Consider the following 15,512-nt stretch of genomic DNA (forward strand, 5'->3'; position numbering starts at 1 on the left):
CAGAGCAGCCAGGAGGCTGTGCAGGTCCTGGGTGTGAAGGAGCTGCCAAGGGAGAGTTTGCAGAAGGACAGGGAGCCAGCGACGCAGGCAGGCAAAGGCGGAGTGGGTGGGAGGTGGAGAGATGAATGGCCAGGCAGGAGGCTGCAACCAGAGGACAGTGACACCGCCACCAAGAGGGGGGCCTGGAGATGCAGGGAGGTGCCTGAGGCTGGAAGCGCAGAGAAGCCAGCAAGACAGAGACAGAAATGAGGCCATGGGGCTCTCATATTCTTTCCAGAGTCAAATATGTCACAAATTGTCTAATGGTAATACTCAGCATTAGGATGAGGTGCCAAGATGAGTACCTCATAGTTTGCTAGTGGGAGTGGGAAGCACTACAAGCTTTCTGGAAAGTTTCTTACTTTCAGAATGGAATGGTTCAAGATCTCGGAAAAGCTCAGAACACTTGGTCCCCAAGTCCCCCTTCAAGGGATCTAGCTTGACAAAGGAGTATGCAAAGATGTTTGTTATAGTGTTATTTTTCATGGATCATACTGGATTTTATAATGGGCTATAAGTTGAGTATTGTATTGGATAATAGATTATACATTTAATATTAGAATGAATTATAGATAACATATAGCAATATCATAGTGAAAATCTAGAAACTAATATCAGAACAGTGGGGGAATGGCTAAATCATTTATGAGAGACTGTATGAGACCATTAAAATTGTGTTTTCAATGCATAGTTAATGACATAGAAGAAAGGAGAAATAGGGGTGTGGGGGCACACAGCTGTAATCCCAGCAACTTGAGGAGCTGAGGCACGAGGATCCCAAGTTCAAGGCCAGCCTTGGCAATTTAGCCAGACCATGCCTCAAAATAAACGTTTATTTTTATTTTCTGGGGTGTAGCTTCGTGGTAGAGCTCAATACCCTATACTGAAAAAAAAAAATTCTGTACAGACTTATATTCCCCCTGGGTTTTTATTTTGGAGTTTTTTAATCCCTCAGAAAGTTGCAAGAGCAGTTCTGTCCACATGCACAGAGCCTTTACCCAGATTCATTGTTTTCTCTTCCTTTTGAACCAATGGAAGTTCACACAAGCCTTTCTGATTCTCTGTTACAATCCACTCTTGTTTTTAATCATTTTTTATCTCCATTTGTCCCAGATTTGGCCAGTGAGAGCCCCTTCCAACCAGTTCCCTACCAGTTTGAGTTCTCCCTCTCTTTCTGGCAAATACAGAGTCCTCTGCAGAGCAGGGAGGAGTTGCTGGGTCCATCCAGCCACCAGAACAAAAGAAATGACCCCCCCCAACTCCAGACCCTGGGGGGCTTGCCGGAGGTGGACTGCAGTTGGGGGCAGGGAGCTGAGTGGGCTCTCCCTCTGGGCTCTCCCTCCCCGGGGACACCAGCCTTGCACCTCGTCCTCCAGCACCCTTGCTTCTTGTCCCACCGTTTTCTTCGTGCACATAACTGGGCATAAGTGACCAAAGAAACCGGTATTCTGCAGTCTCACTGAGGACAGAATACGTGGAGAGCTAGCCCTGATTTTAGAAAGAAGTCTGTGAGTGTGTGGCACAGCCTGCAAGTGTGTGAGAGAGTGTGTGGGTGTGTGCAGTGTGTGTGGGGGCAGAGCTTGGCCAGTGTGTCCCAGGCTCTCCAGGCCTCTGCTCCCCTTTCTTATGGAGTGAAATGCACATGTATGGAGAACACAGTCGGGTGAACTTTGGTGGCAAGTACCAGCCCCTAACTTGGGATCTAGACCCTTCCTCCCGCCTCCCTCGGCCCCCGTGCAGTCAGTGCCCCCACGAGGGCAACCCCCTCCTAGTGTCTGGACACGCTGACCCTCCCGTGCGCAGCTCCTGTAGGGGTGCCCTTCCTTCCTCTTAACCTAAGGTGGGCAAGCCCAGCTCCTGGCCCTACCTGGCTCCCCATACTCCTGAGACCTTCCTGGGGAGAGGAAAAGAGTCTAGGCCCTGACGTCCCTCCAGGGCTTTTCTCTCCAGCTCCTGTTCCCAAGCTGGTGGCTGAGAAGGGGACCCAGCCCAGGCTCATCCCCTATACACAGAAATTACCTTCCATGGCCCAGAAACCCCATGGGACGTGGCAAGAGCCTGTCTACCCAGAAGTGAGGCTCAGTCTCTCTGTTGGTCCCCCTGAGCCTGACTGCAGCCACCTCAGGGACCACTGTCCTGTCTACCTGCCAGCAGGACCAGCAGGCAGCACCAGCCGCCGCCCTGTGGCTCGCTGTCAATCTGCCGGCTGCCCTGGGTTGTTTACTGGAAGCTGGCCTCCCTGCAAGGGTTCAAAGCCCTGGCCCTGGGCATGTCTGCGGCAGGAAGCAGACCAGGCGGTAATTGGCGGCTCTACTGTGTTAAGTGGCCAGCACTGACCACCATCCTCCTCCAGCAGTGGCCTTTGAGTGGCTCCTTGCCGACCCTCCAGGCCTGCAGGGACTTCTGCCCAACACTGAGCCAGCACCAGGAACAAATTACTCGTTCCCCAAGAAATCTATTAAAAGGTGACAGCAGTGCGGGGAACAGGTGGCCAAGGGCAGGGAGGGGGAGGGAGAAGCCCGCACAGGAAACTTGACGTCTTCCCTCCCTAAGGGCCACCAACCAACTCCCGCTGAACCTACTGGCTCAGAGGGAGCTGAGCTAGATTTCTAACTTTTGGAGCTGCGGAAAAATGACTCAGAAATGAGGAGAGACTTCATTCATTCTTGAGGCCTATCTGTAGCTTCATGAAGCAGGAGGACACAGGATCTGGGGTCACCCAGACCTCGGTTCCACAGCTGCTTGTACTCTGTGTGACCGTGGGTGAGACTCTTGGCTGCTCTGAGCCCTCCATGCCTATCAGGGTGATACGAAGCCCCAGCCCTAGGGTGGCAAAAACATGCTCTATGAGTATCGCTGGATCAGAGTGGACTGTATTTATTTTCCTTTCTGGCTGAGAAAGAAGTGACCCAGAGTGACCTGTGTGTGCCCACATCCAGACGAAGTGGTGGCCAAGCTGAGAGGTGGCGTGGAATGGTGGTGGGGGAGCTGGTGGGACAGGCCACAGCAGCCCTGGCCTTGCCCAGGTGAGGAGCTCTTGACATCTCCCGCTATGCACCGTGGGGACCAATGAATGAATGAATGAATGTCCACCTCATTGCAGGGTGAGCTCAGCTGAATGACGTTACCACAAAGATGTCAATGTCCCAATCCTCGGAACCTATGAAGATGCTAACTTTCCTGACAAAAGAGACTTTGCAATTGTGATTAAGTCAAGGATCTTGACATGACATGGGGAAACTAGCCAGTTTATCCAGGTCCCCCCTAAATTCAGTCACAGGCGTCCTTACATAAGGGAGGTAAAGGGAGATTTGACTCCAGAATAGGAGAAAGAGGTGCAACGATTGACAGAAATGGCTTTGGGGACCCAGGAAGTAGACACAAGCCAAGGAGTGCAGGTGACCCCTGGAAGTTGGAAACCAATTCTCCACTCAGGGACTCCAGAGGAAACCTGCCCTGCCAACACCTGTGCTTGAGCCAGGGAGACTGGCTGGGACTCCTGACCCACTGAACCACGAGGAGAGATCTGCAATGATTTCAGTTTGCGGTAGTTTGTCACAGGAGCCATAGGACACGATCACAGGAGTCAAGTTTGGGTCTTGAGAAGGATAAGCATTTGCAAAGCATAAAACCTGGGTAAGGTCCTTGCAAGGTCAAAATCTTTGGGGTCCATGATTCAGCCAACTGCATCTAGTAATGAAGTGGACATTCAGACATCAGAACCTTCTTTAATTTGTTCGTTCATTCACCTAGGGGTGCGTGGCTCAGCCAGAGGCTGGCTGGAGACGGTAAGGGCTCCTCACTGAGAAGACCAGGACTGCCGTGGCCTGTCCCACACCAGCTCCACCAGCTGCAGACACATTCCATGTGACTTCACAGCTTGGCCACCACCTCGCCTGGATGTGGGCACATAGGCAGGTCTGTAGAAAAAGGGGGCTACTCCTGCTGACCCAGAGGGTTCAGGGGACAGTTGACCTAAGGTTTTCCAGCATGTCTACACAAATGTCAGTATCCCAGTCCTCCCCCATCAGGACTCTGGCTAGTCCAGGACACCTGTTTTGAGGCTGCACACATACCTCCTGAGAAACCCAGCTGTCCTTAGAACCACATCTGGCCTGATTGTCAATCCCTAAAGAAACTGAGTTTCCTCTAAACCCTACTATGGAGGCGCCTCTGGTTTTCTCAAGATGCCCTGAGTTATCTGACCTGCGCTGGGTATTCTCTTTCTCGAAGTTTCCAGGATCATTCACAAAAGCCAGCCAAGTCCAGGATTCGTGTGATTGCCAGTGCACCCGATGTTCCAGTGCTATGGCTGCTCACAACCCCACACTGTGACTTCCACCCCACCTCATCCTGGCCCCTGCCTTCCCACCTCTGCCCAGGTTTTGTATTTTTATTTTTTTTAAACCATTTGACTGATAAGTGATCCAATCCTGGAATCTCACTCTTAGGATCTGCTTTTTTTTTTTTAATTTTTGTAGTTGTCAATGGACCTTTATTTTATTCATTCACACATGGTGCTGAGAATCAATCCCAGTGCCTCACACATGCTAGGCAAGCGCTCTACCACTGAGCCACAACCCCAGACCCTAGGATCTGCTTTCTATCGAGCCACTTTCTGTACCAAGGGTCGTTGTTCTTTGTAGAGAAATTAATGTGAAAAAAATAATAAAACTGTAAAAAGCAAGGGATCAGAAGTAGGAATGTCTGGAAGAGAATGATTACTATACCAATTAGATTCTTTTTCTTCGTCTTATTTTGGTACCAGGGATTGAACCCAGGGGCACTTAACCACTGAGCCTCATCCCCAACCCTTTGAATTAATTTATTTTTAAATTTTGAGACAGTATTTGCTAAGTTGCTTAGGGCCTTGATAAATTGCTGAGGTTGGCTTTGAACTTGCCTCCTGCCTCAGCCTCGCACACATTGGGATTACAGGCATGCACCACCCCAAATTAGATTCTTGATTCATAATTCTGATTGCTAGAATAATAAACCAAGGTCAAACTGATCCATAAAAACCTGGTTAAAATCCCAGAATCATAAAGGTTTAACGAAAAAGATAACAATAGAGCAAGTTGAAAAAATACATAAATGGGCAACATCCTGTATGAAAGACCAAATATTTCTGTATTGAAGGAGTCATTAGTCTGTTCACCAAATATTTGGAGACCTATCTTCTGAGCACCTGGGTGTTAAACTTCCTGGGCTCCTTGTGGTTGGTGGGGGTAGGGAGGGACCCAAAAATATCTAACAAAAGTTATATATGTGTTCCTTCAGGGGTAGATCATTTAAATATCACAGCAAATTCCTCCATAGCTCCTTTTTAACCTCAGCCACAGTGACTTCCAACATTCTGGATGAGGAGTCCTTTGAGTTCCACAGTAAGGACACTCATGACATAAGAACAAATAAACTACTTACCCATGATGGGCATAAAGCATTGGAAAACAGACCACAAAGTTATTGTTTTGAAGAAATTTGGGAGTTGTTTGTTACTGCAGCACAGCACGGCATATCCTGACTAACACAAGGAACCAGGTGAGGATTCATGAGAATGTATACTTTCTGAATATAAACTATTTTTGCAGTGCTGGAGATAGAACCCATGCATGATAGACAAGTGCTCTACCACTGAGATTCATCCCCAGCCCTGAACATAAAATATTTTACAAGAAGACTAAATCATCCTCAAGCCTTAACTTGTAACAAGTTGAAGATTCTATAAGATGCTGCTATGGAGACAAAATCAAATCTTCGATGTCCATCCAATATGACTAGCTACAAAATGTCATTAACAGTTAAAATAAATCATTTTTGTTTAACAGACACATTTGATCCATTTGGCAAATTGCTCATTTTCTAAGTGATGTAATTATTTGTTCATTGAGTTTGGTGAAACACCTTTTGGAGAACTGACTTTTTAAAATTGATCCCTGTTGGCTTCACAGATAGCTGGATGCAGATACTCAAGGAACGGCCTCAGAAATGTTTTCTCCCTCTTAATTTTGCTTTCTGCTGCTTGATTTACCCTAAATTGTGGTGGAGATGGTCATTCTCCTCCAGTTTGGCTACCCCCATCAGAAAAGCATGGCTTTCTCAGTCATTTTAGTAGACAATCAAATGGGCCGCCAGGGTCATGAGCCATCCTAGAATGAATCTCCTTAGCCAGGGACAGAAAATACCCAGATTGATGATCCTGGGTCATATGCCCTCCTGTGGTAGTCAGAATTATAAATGGTACCCCATCAGCATTTCCACTGTTGGTTATTCAACCAAATACTAACTAGATACTGCCATGTGTTGATTAATTTTATGTGTCAACTTGGTTGGGCCCAGAGTCCAGATATTTGATCAAACATTACTCTGGATGTTTCTGTGAAAAGGGTTTTTTTTTTTTTTTTTTTTTTTCATATGTTTAACCCTTAAGTCAGTGGACTTTGAGTACAACAGATTAATTCCAATCAGTTGAGGACCTTAAGAGGAAAAGGACTGACTAGCTGTGAGCAAGAAGGAATGTTGCTACCTCATTACTTTTGGACTTGAACATCAAATCTTCCCTGGGTTTCTGGACTGCTGCAGATGTTGAATTTACCAAGTCTTGTAATGTGAGCCAATTTCTTAGAATAAATCTCTGTCTGTGTACCTACCTATCTGCCTGCCTATCTGCACACACATTCTGTAGGTTCTTTTTCCCTAGAAAACCTTGGTGAGTTGTGCAGGGAAGGTACTGCTAGACACTGTGCATGTAATCAAGGTTACCTTGAAATTAATCAGCTGACCTTGAAATTAGACTCATCTGGATGATCAGGTAGGCCTATTATATCCAAGAGCCTTTAAAAGCAGAGAAGGAAACTGGAGGAGTGGATGGCATGACCTGCCTCACTGTGGGGCAGCCCTGAGAGACACGAGGAAGATGGACACAGAGTAGCCCCTGGCTGACAGCAGTAAGAGGATGGGGTCCTAGTTGCACAGTCCCAGGGACAGCATCTGGCCAGCACCTGAGCCGGGCACCTGCCAACACCATGACTACAGTGAGTAAGGCCCCAAGGAGGGACACAGGATTGCCCAGCCACAGCATTGTGAGGTCACCCATCTATGTGGTTTCAAGCTGCCAAGATGGTTCTAGAAAGCAAATCCACCTCCCCTGCCGAATGGGGTGAGCTCAGCCTGCCCAGATCCATAGGGACTAGTCATAGAATGTCCCAGAGGAAACCAGGCTGCGGCTCCCAGGAGCAGGAGAGGGGCTGGCTGGGTCACCCCAGTGTCCACCTTGCAAATGGAGGCCTACGTCCAGCATGCTGGCACTGCCAGCCTCACCCCAAGCGTCAGACCTGTTCAGGTGGGGCCCAAGTTCTCTGCCTCTGCCTGCGCCCAACCCAATAACAAAATGGCATGTGCGTCCTGTCTTCCAGCGCCCCCAACCCTTCTCGCCATTCCTGGGCTTCTTCACTCTTCACTCAGCTACCGGGGTATCCAGAAAACGCCCCCAAGCCTGGCCTGACGTCCCTGTGAGCTCCCGCAAGCTTGGCAGCATCCCTGAGCAGGGGCGGAGGCTGAGCCGATGGAGCAGGCGCATGCCCGGGGCTGGTGGCTGCACCTGGCAGGTGGCACATGTTAGCCTCTTCACTGGTAGCCACAGAATCCCTGTTTCTCAGAAGAAAAAAAAAAGGGGGGGGGGCTGGAAAAAGCGAAGCCCTTCCCCATGGTCAGCACGCTCCGCCCATCGCGGTGACGGAACCCAGTTGGACCCGGCTTCTCTGAAGGGGTTCAGCAGCCTGCAGGCGAGGGGCTGGGCTGCTTCGGGCTCAAGGGAGTCCTCGTCCCTCTTCCAGTCTCTGCCTCTGCCTCCCTCTCTGGTTTCCCTGTCTCCGTCTGAACTCACTTCAAGAGGCCCTCCTTGCAGTTTGGTTTTATTTCCTCCGCTACAAGGAGTGCAGCAGAAATCTGGTTTTGTTTTGTTTGTTTGTTGTTATTTTTTGGGGGGGGTGGGCAAAATGCCAAACTATTAAATGGCATTTCTCAAACTCCCTTGCAACCAATCATCTATAAAGAGAAATGTTCTGTGGTGCCTCTGGGAAGATTGCATAAAAGACGCAGACTTGATCTCTCTTTTCTCCTTCCTGTTGTCTAAAACATGAGAGCAGTGGCTGGAGCTGTGGCAGTCATTTTAGGCCATGAGGTGAGGCTGACTGCCTCAATGTGTCTCAATCGGACTGGCTACCACCAGACTTCTTTTACCCCTAAAACAAAATTGTGCATCATTGCTTGCTTAAGCCACTTTCGTGTGAAGCTTTTTGTTACATACAGCTTAACTTAATCCCAAGATACACGGCCACATGTCTTGGCTCTAGCTTTGTATCACCCAACTCAGAAACCCCCGAGTCTGACCCTGCTCTTGTCACTCCGTAGCGAGGCATCTCAGGTCACATGTGGCCAGCTCACTCTTGGTGAATCTTAAATGACTTTTTGCTCATGGGGAGAAGCTGCTGGGATGGAATCTCACAGATGATGGGGAAGGAAAATTTCCCAGGAAAAGCAGGTGGGCTGGACACCCAGGAAGTGAAGGGTGCCCACTGCAGCCGCCATGGGCAACTCCAGAAGCCCAACCCAGGCGGCTCCCCCTTCCACTCCGCAGGGCTTCCCCAGCCACCCTCAAGGGTGCTGGAGCCGTGAAGGAGTGGCCTGGTGTGCTCTGACCTCTCCCAAGAGACCAATGTGTGGGTCAAGAAGACAAAGCTCCAAGGTCACCTCCTGGGAGCATGACAAGCCAGCAGCACCAGCTACTCACGGGAGACGCCAGACCTGGGGTCAAAGCCGCTCAGCCACCCCAGCTCTGTGGCTTTGGCAAGTTGCTTTCTCTCTCTGAACAGCTACATCAGTTCCTTCATTTCTGCCTCAGGTCTTCACTCCTTCCCCAGACCCAGGCACCTAGAATTCCCTCTTCTCACCCCAACTACTCAGTCTCCAAAAACCCACTTCAGCTCTCCGCCACAGCCAGTTGGGGATTGAGCCTCGCAATGCATCGACCCCTGGGACGCACACACACCCTCCCCCAGGCCAGGATGTTCCAACATGGCCTAAGAAACAAACTTTCAGATTTTCTAAATTACCAATCTCCCCTGTCCCTGTGGGCTTCACTCTGATGAGATGGGGGTGGGGGCTGCAGGGGACGATAAGCTCCTTCTTGGGGGCCCATGCCCCATGGTCCTGCCTTCTCCCTTGCAGAATAAACACAGAAGGACCACAGCAGTGTCCTCTGTCCCCAGCTCCAGGCTGCCAGGGACACTTGGCTTTCTCCTAACTGTGCATCCAGACTAAACGCATCTCCCGGGGAAACAGGGCTGATGCCCCCTTAGAGACTAAGCCAGGCAAAGATAATTTTTTTATTATCTAAATTTTGTTCAATGTTTATTAATTAAAATTGCATTGCTATTTGCATTATTAAGTAATAGTGCGTGTGTCGGTTAACAGGGAGAACATATTCTGGGAAACGTGTCGCTAGGCAATCTCGCCCCTGTGCAACGCTGCAGCCCGGTGTATCTGGCACTCCTATTGCTCTTGGGCGACAGACAGCCCTGTACAGCATTGTACTGTACTGAACGCTGTAGGCAATGGCAACCCACTGGCAAGCATTTATGTACTTAAGCATAGGGTGATGGCCAGAGCACTGGGCAGTGGACTGTGTCAGGTCCATTATAATCTCAGGGGATCTATGTCATATATATGTGGTCCACTGTTGGTCAAAATGTCATTCTACAGGACGCAACTCTACTACTTGCTCATAAAATTTGAACAATACAGAAATGATTAAACAAACAAACAAGTAAAGGCTCCTAACCCTGGAATGTGGATCACAAAAAAAGAAAAAAAAAAAAACTCTTGTACCCATTTGATGAAAAAACCAAACCAAACTGATTGTCCGTGCTGTCACTTGAATGCAGCTATTTCCGGCAGCTCCTTCATTGCACTGCCCCACGGTCCTGGAATTACTTAGTGTCACCATGACCCTGTCCACACAGCTGCTGCTTGAATAGAGGACCAGCTGGAATTCACATTTGTCGCAGGCACCCGGCTCAGGGTCCTGGAAAACAGGGGTTCTGTGCATTTGTTGGAGCAAAAAAAAAAAAGGTCGAAGAAGGGAGGGAGGGTGGAGGGTGCTGCTCACTTAAAACGGATGTGCCGAGTCCCCAAGGAGAGTAAATCCCCTCGCCTGGAGGGGATGGGGAGCGGTGGGTGGGACCCAGTAGAGTCTTGAAGCAGGACCAGGCGCTCTGGAGCCCCTGCCCCTCCACCAGGACAGGCAGCTTGGGCAGAAGGCACCCAACAGGGTGACAGCCAGGCTTCCTGAGTTGCCAGAGCCTGGAGCAGCCCGAGAGGAGAGAGCTGGGGAAGAGCGAGGACCGGAGAGGAGGCTGAGGGTACTAGGAAGGACTTTGCAAGACCCAGAGGAGGTGGGACTTGACCCTATTTCAGGGGACACCCAGTAGGGACCACTAAGCCTCCAATGAATGAATGACTTGTTCAATCGCCTAACCAGACTTGGGCGGGGGCGAGGGGACACGGATGGTCCGCGGGACCCCAGCCCCAGCAGGGCCCAGCAGCTGCCCCTCCCCCTCCGCCTCCTCCAGCCTGGATGTTTTCTCTGCGCTTGATGAAGTTAAAATAAGCCCTCTCGGGGGTGGCTCGCAGGCGTTCAAATTGGATTGGCACGCGGACGTCGAGCAGTTGGTGGCAGGAGCCAGGGGACCCGGAGAGCAGGTTTTCGCTGGAGGGGACATGAGCTTTATTTCCCTCTTGGTTGCTGACAAGGAAGCAGCTGTCCTTCCCTGATTATTTTTACCGCAAGTCACAGCGGCGGCGGCTGAGCTCCCTCCCCAGCGCCCGCTGCCTGCCAGGGCCAGGTGAGCTGCCCACCGCCCGGCCCGCCGCGGGCCGCGAGCGCCACCTAGCGCCGCTCCGCGCAGCACCCGGCCGCTGCCCGGCCGGCCGCACCTGTCTGCTCCAGGAGGGGCGCGGGAAGGGAGAGCCAGGGCAGCCTTGAAGGAGCTTGGAGACAAAAAAGAGCGCGGTGGGGAGAATCATGACCAGTTCCCCTCTTCAAACACGAGAGCTAATTTTTTTTTATCTTTTGTTCGGACTTTTTATTCCATGAGACTAACCCTGTCAACAAAGGACTTCAAATCTGCCATGTTCTATCCTTGAAAAGGCCAAGAGAAGTGAGATGCACAGAGGGGAAGTGGTTTGCCCAAAACCACGCGACAACAGAGGGGAGGATATGAGATTGGAACTGCAGCTTGCCTGACTCCAAATCCTGGGCACCGTCCACTGTGATTCCTTGTCATTTACCAGTTAGGAATGCTCTCGGCTGCAAGTACCAACAATGGGTTAAATACAAGCAGGCTTTTTTTTTTTTTTTTTTTTTTTTTGCGGTACTGGGGATTGAACTCAGGGCCTTGTGCTTGCGAGGCAAGCACTCTACTGGCTACTCTCTCCCCAGCCCACAAGCAGGCTTCTTTTCCTCAAATACCAAAAAGATCACTGGTAGGTGGTCTTCAGGTTAGGGAAGCAGCACCATGATGTCATGGGCCTGGGTCTGTCACTTTGGCAACTCTACCATCCTTGATATGTTGCCTTTTGACACGCTACTGCCTCATGGTAACAAGAAGGCTACTGCAACACTGGACATCTCACCTGTATTCAAGGCAGAATGCAGATAGCAGGAGGGCATGGGCTTTGGTAATCCCTTTTATCAGAAAAGCAAAAATATTTCCCTAAATTCTCCGAGGAAACTTTGGTTTATATTTCAGAGGTAACACGGCTATCAATAACTGCAAGGGAGCTAAGAAAAGGAGCATTAAATTGACAAAGGAGAGGGTGCTGAGAGCAAAAACTGAGTCAATCACCAGCAGTACCCGTCGCAGTCCATGTTATGTTGCCTTTACTTGCAATTACACCACATAAAATTTTTGCTTCCTACTTTTCTCTTTTGTCATTTGCAGTTTCCTTATCACCATGTTGTTTTTATAATTCTCAGTTTTAATGAGTTAGTATCTGTTCAAGTAACTCACAGCGTATTCATTGTGAATTTAAATACCTTCTATGTTTCAGTATTATATTATGATATGATTAGTATCTTCATGTACAAATCATCTACTATACACAGAATTACTTGGTTCAAAGATTTTAGCCTCCATGATGCTCTTAATATGTTATTCTATTGATTTCCAAGAGGGTTGTGCTGTTTTATACTGTGTTAACAGTGCCTGAGTATATCGATTTTACCACAACAGTGCCAGCACGAAATTTTATGATTGTTAAAGGGTTTTTTTTTTTTTTTTGGCCACATTAGTATCATAAAAAGATACCTTTTAGATTATTATTGTTTTTATTCCTTTGATTAAAACTGAGGAGGACGTCACACACACACACACACACACACACACACACACACTTTTTTGTGTGTGTGCTAGAAACAGAACCCAGTACCTTCCACATGCAAGGCAAGAGCTCTACCACTGAGCTATGTCCTAGCTTCTGTATCTTTCACTTTGTATTGATAGCTCGCTCTGTATTTGTGCTAATGATGTATTTATATGTTCACGTCTTTATCTGGTGAAGTATTTGTTCATCTTCAGGAGTAAGAGGCTCATTTGAGCGGCCATGACCATGCTGATGCTGGCATCAACTCTGGAAGGATCACACTCAACTCTCATTTGATCCTACAAGTTCCCGTGACAGGGTTGAGGGAACTGAGCTCAAGAAATTCATGCAGTTACACAGTGGCAGATCCTCTGGCCCCAAGTTCATTGCTTTTTTTTCCATAGTATTGCCTTTAAAAAAGGAGAGTGTGAGCTATAATTTACACACCACACCATCCACCCAATTAAAATATACAACTCAATGGTATTAGTATTTATGTGCAGCCTTCAATCACCATAATCAACTTCAGAACATTTTCATCATCTCCCAAAGAGTCCCGGTACCCAAGGTACAGGTCCCCTGTCCCACCATGTAGAGGCGAAACATTTTAAGAAGAAAAGGGCTGGGCAGTGTGGGTTGGGCGAACAAAGCTCAGAAGGCTTCGGTGGCCACAGGCACTTTCCTGCTCTGATTCTTGGTTTCCTTCCAATACAAATAGGCATTTATTGAGCACTTGCTGTGTACCAGCCTCCAGGATGAGTCTGTCACAGATGAACAGAAACCAAGAGCAAAGACATGACTTATGTGGGTCCCTGCACTGGTTGGTGGCAGAAAGGAACCTGGGATGGGGATTGGGGGAGGGATTCTGACCCCCAACTCAAGGCCACTTCCAGCTTGGGGTGGTGTAACAGGCGGCAGGAAGGGGCTTCTCTTCTCACTGGCTGAGGGGGGCACTGAGAGTTGCTTTGCCGCCTGGTGACCACAGTCAGCAGTGCAGTGTCCTGTTCCTACTTCTCCCCACCCCCCCTACTCCCAAATACATAATCAGACCTTAGAGCCACATGGCCTCTGTCTGAGGTCACCGAGGTCTGCTCTATCTTCTTCAGTCCCTCAACAAACACAAAGTGACTCTGTTAAGCTCAGCCTGGATGCTGCAGGTGCACAGGGCCAGGAGATGGCTCTCTGGCATTCGTAGGAATTAGGGGTCCCTGAACCAGTTCAGTGTAGAGTTCAGGGAAAATATCCTAGAAGGTCTAAGCTGAGAGCGGAAGGATGAGTAGAAAAGAACTGGAAAAGACTTGAAGGCCCCCGACTTCCTGAGCAGAGGGGAGCACCTTCAAAGGCCCAGAGGTGAGGCCAGAGGATCTTCGCTCTGGCTAGAGGGGAAGGGAAAGAGGCCCACTGAAGGAGTGAGGGCAGGAGTGGATCATGTTAGCCATCAGAGGAAGATGAGACCTCTCCAGGAGGTACTAGGGAGCCATGGAAGGTTTTGAGCAGGGGAGGAACAGAGTCAGGTGGAAATTTGAGAGCGTGTTCTGTGACTGCTTCGTGGGAGAGGTGTCGGAGCAGGTGAGAGGGGAGGCAGGGCTGGCTCTGGGCCCATCCTAGGTACTCAGGGCCCAGGACTAGGCATGTGGGGTGGGGGGCTCCACTGTGTCTGTAGAGAAAGATGGCAGTGACCCCAACACTCAGGATCCTCTTCTCACAGCCCTCCTTTTCGCCAGAAGAGGAAGGTGATTCTCCACATTCCTGGAAGAAACAGAATCAAGACTTGCCCAAGCCACATGACCTGTGGTTGATGGCCAAGGCTCCATTCCGTGAGGACTGTGGTGGCCCCAAGGAGGACACATCTGAACTGCCGGCTCCCGTTTCGAAATTTCTGGCTCTGGACTGTGATATGTTTGACTGAGGGACTGAGACAGGGCCAGGGCCTGGGGATGAGGACCAAAGTGTCCTCAGTCCACCCTCCTGGCTCCCCTGGGGCCTGGCTGCCCTCTCCACTCCCCACCCTCCTCCCAGACAAAGAGTGTGAGGAGGCCAGTGGCTATCAGTTCCCCACAGCCTACAGGTCCTGTCTGTGGAGACAAGTGGCCTGTCAGAGCTGCCCACCATAAAGCCGATGGATGGCCCTCAGCTGGCAGCTGGACAGTGCGTGGGCTCTGGGGAGGACAGATTAAGGCAGACCACACCCAAAGCCCACCCCGGCTGCCCAGGAGAGGCCTCAAATTGAGGAACATGTGCCCCCACAACGGTATTTGTCCATCTCCAGGAGAAATGCCTGTGAAATGTGACCCAGGGAGGGGAGAAGCTGGGCTGGGGGACAGGACAGGGGCCCTGCAGAGAATGCAAAGGTTGTTGCTGAGGCTCCAGGGAGAGCTTTGGGATGGGGCCAGCAGGGCAAGCCCAGAGGGCATCGAAGGAGACTTGCCAACGAGGTTGATTGAAACACTGCCCCAGCCCTAGGGGAAAGAGCAGTGTGTAGAAAAGATCTGGAGTACACCCTGTCCTTGCTGTGTGACCTTCGTGAATCCTGGTCGCTCTCTGGACTCGGTTTGCACATCTGTCAAATGGACTCTCAAGAATCCCTGCCTTGAATGAGATGGGGCAAGTGTGGTGTATCTGTTTTGCATTACTGTGATGAAATACCTGAGACAGTGTACTTCATAAAGAAAAGTGGTTCCTTTTGGCTCCAGTTCTGGAGGTCCACAGTCAAGCAACCTCACCTGGCAATGGTCCTCTTGCTGGCAGATTCCCAAGGAGGCATAGGGCATCACACAGAGAGAGACAGGGACATGAGTGTGTGCCTCCGGTCTCTCTCTTACAAACCACCAGGATGCCGTTGCCAGGGCTCCGCCACATGACTTTATCTAACCCTAATCACCTCCCAGTGGCCCCTCTGAACACATGGCTGGACTAAACGTCCACTCTTAGTACTTCACAATGGACATTTGTACTTCAACACGAACTTTTGGCAGACCTCAAACCATATCTGCCCTTCTCACTGGTTCTGGAAACTTGAACTTTGTGTGAGGTGAGTAGGTCACAAACAG

This window comes from Sciurus vulgaris, assembly GCF_902686455.1.
Source record: "Sciurus vulgaris genome assembly, chromosome: 15".
NCBI lineage: Eukaryota > Metazoa > Chordata > Mammalia > Rodentia > Sciuridae > Sciurus > Sciurus vulgaris.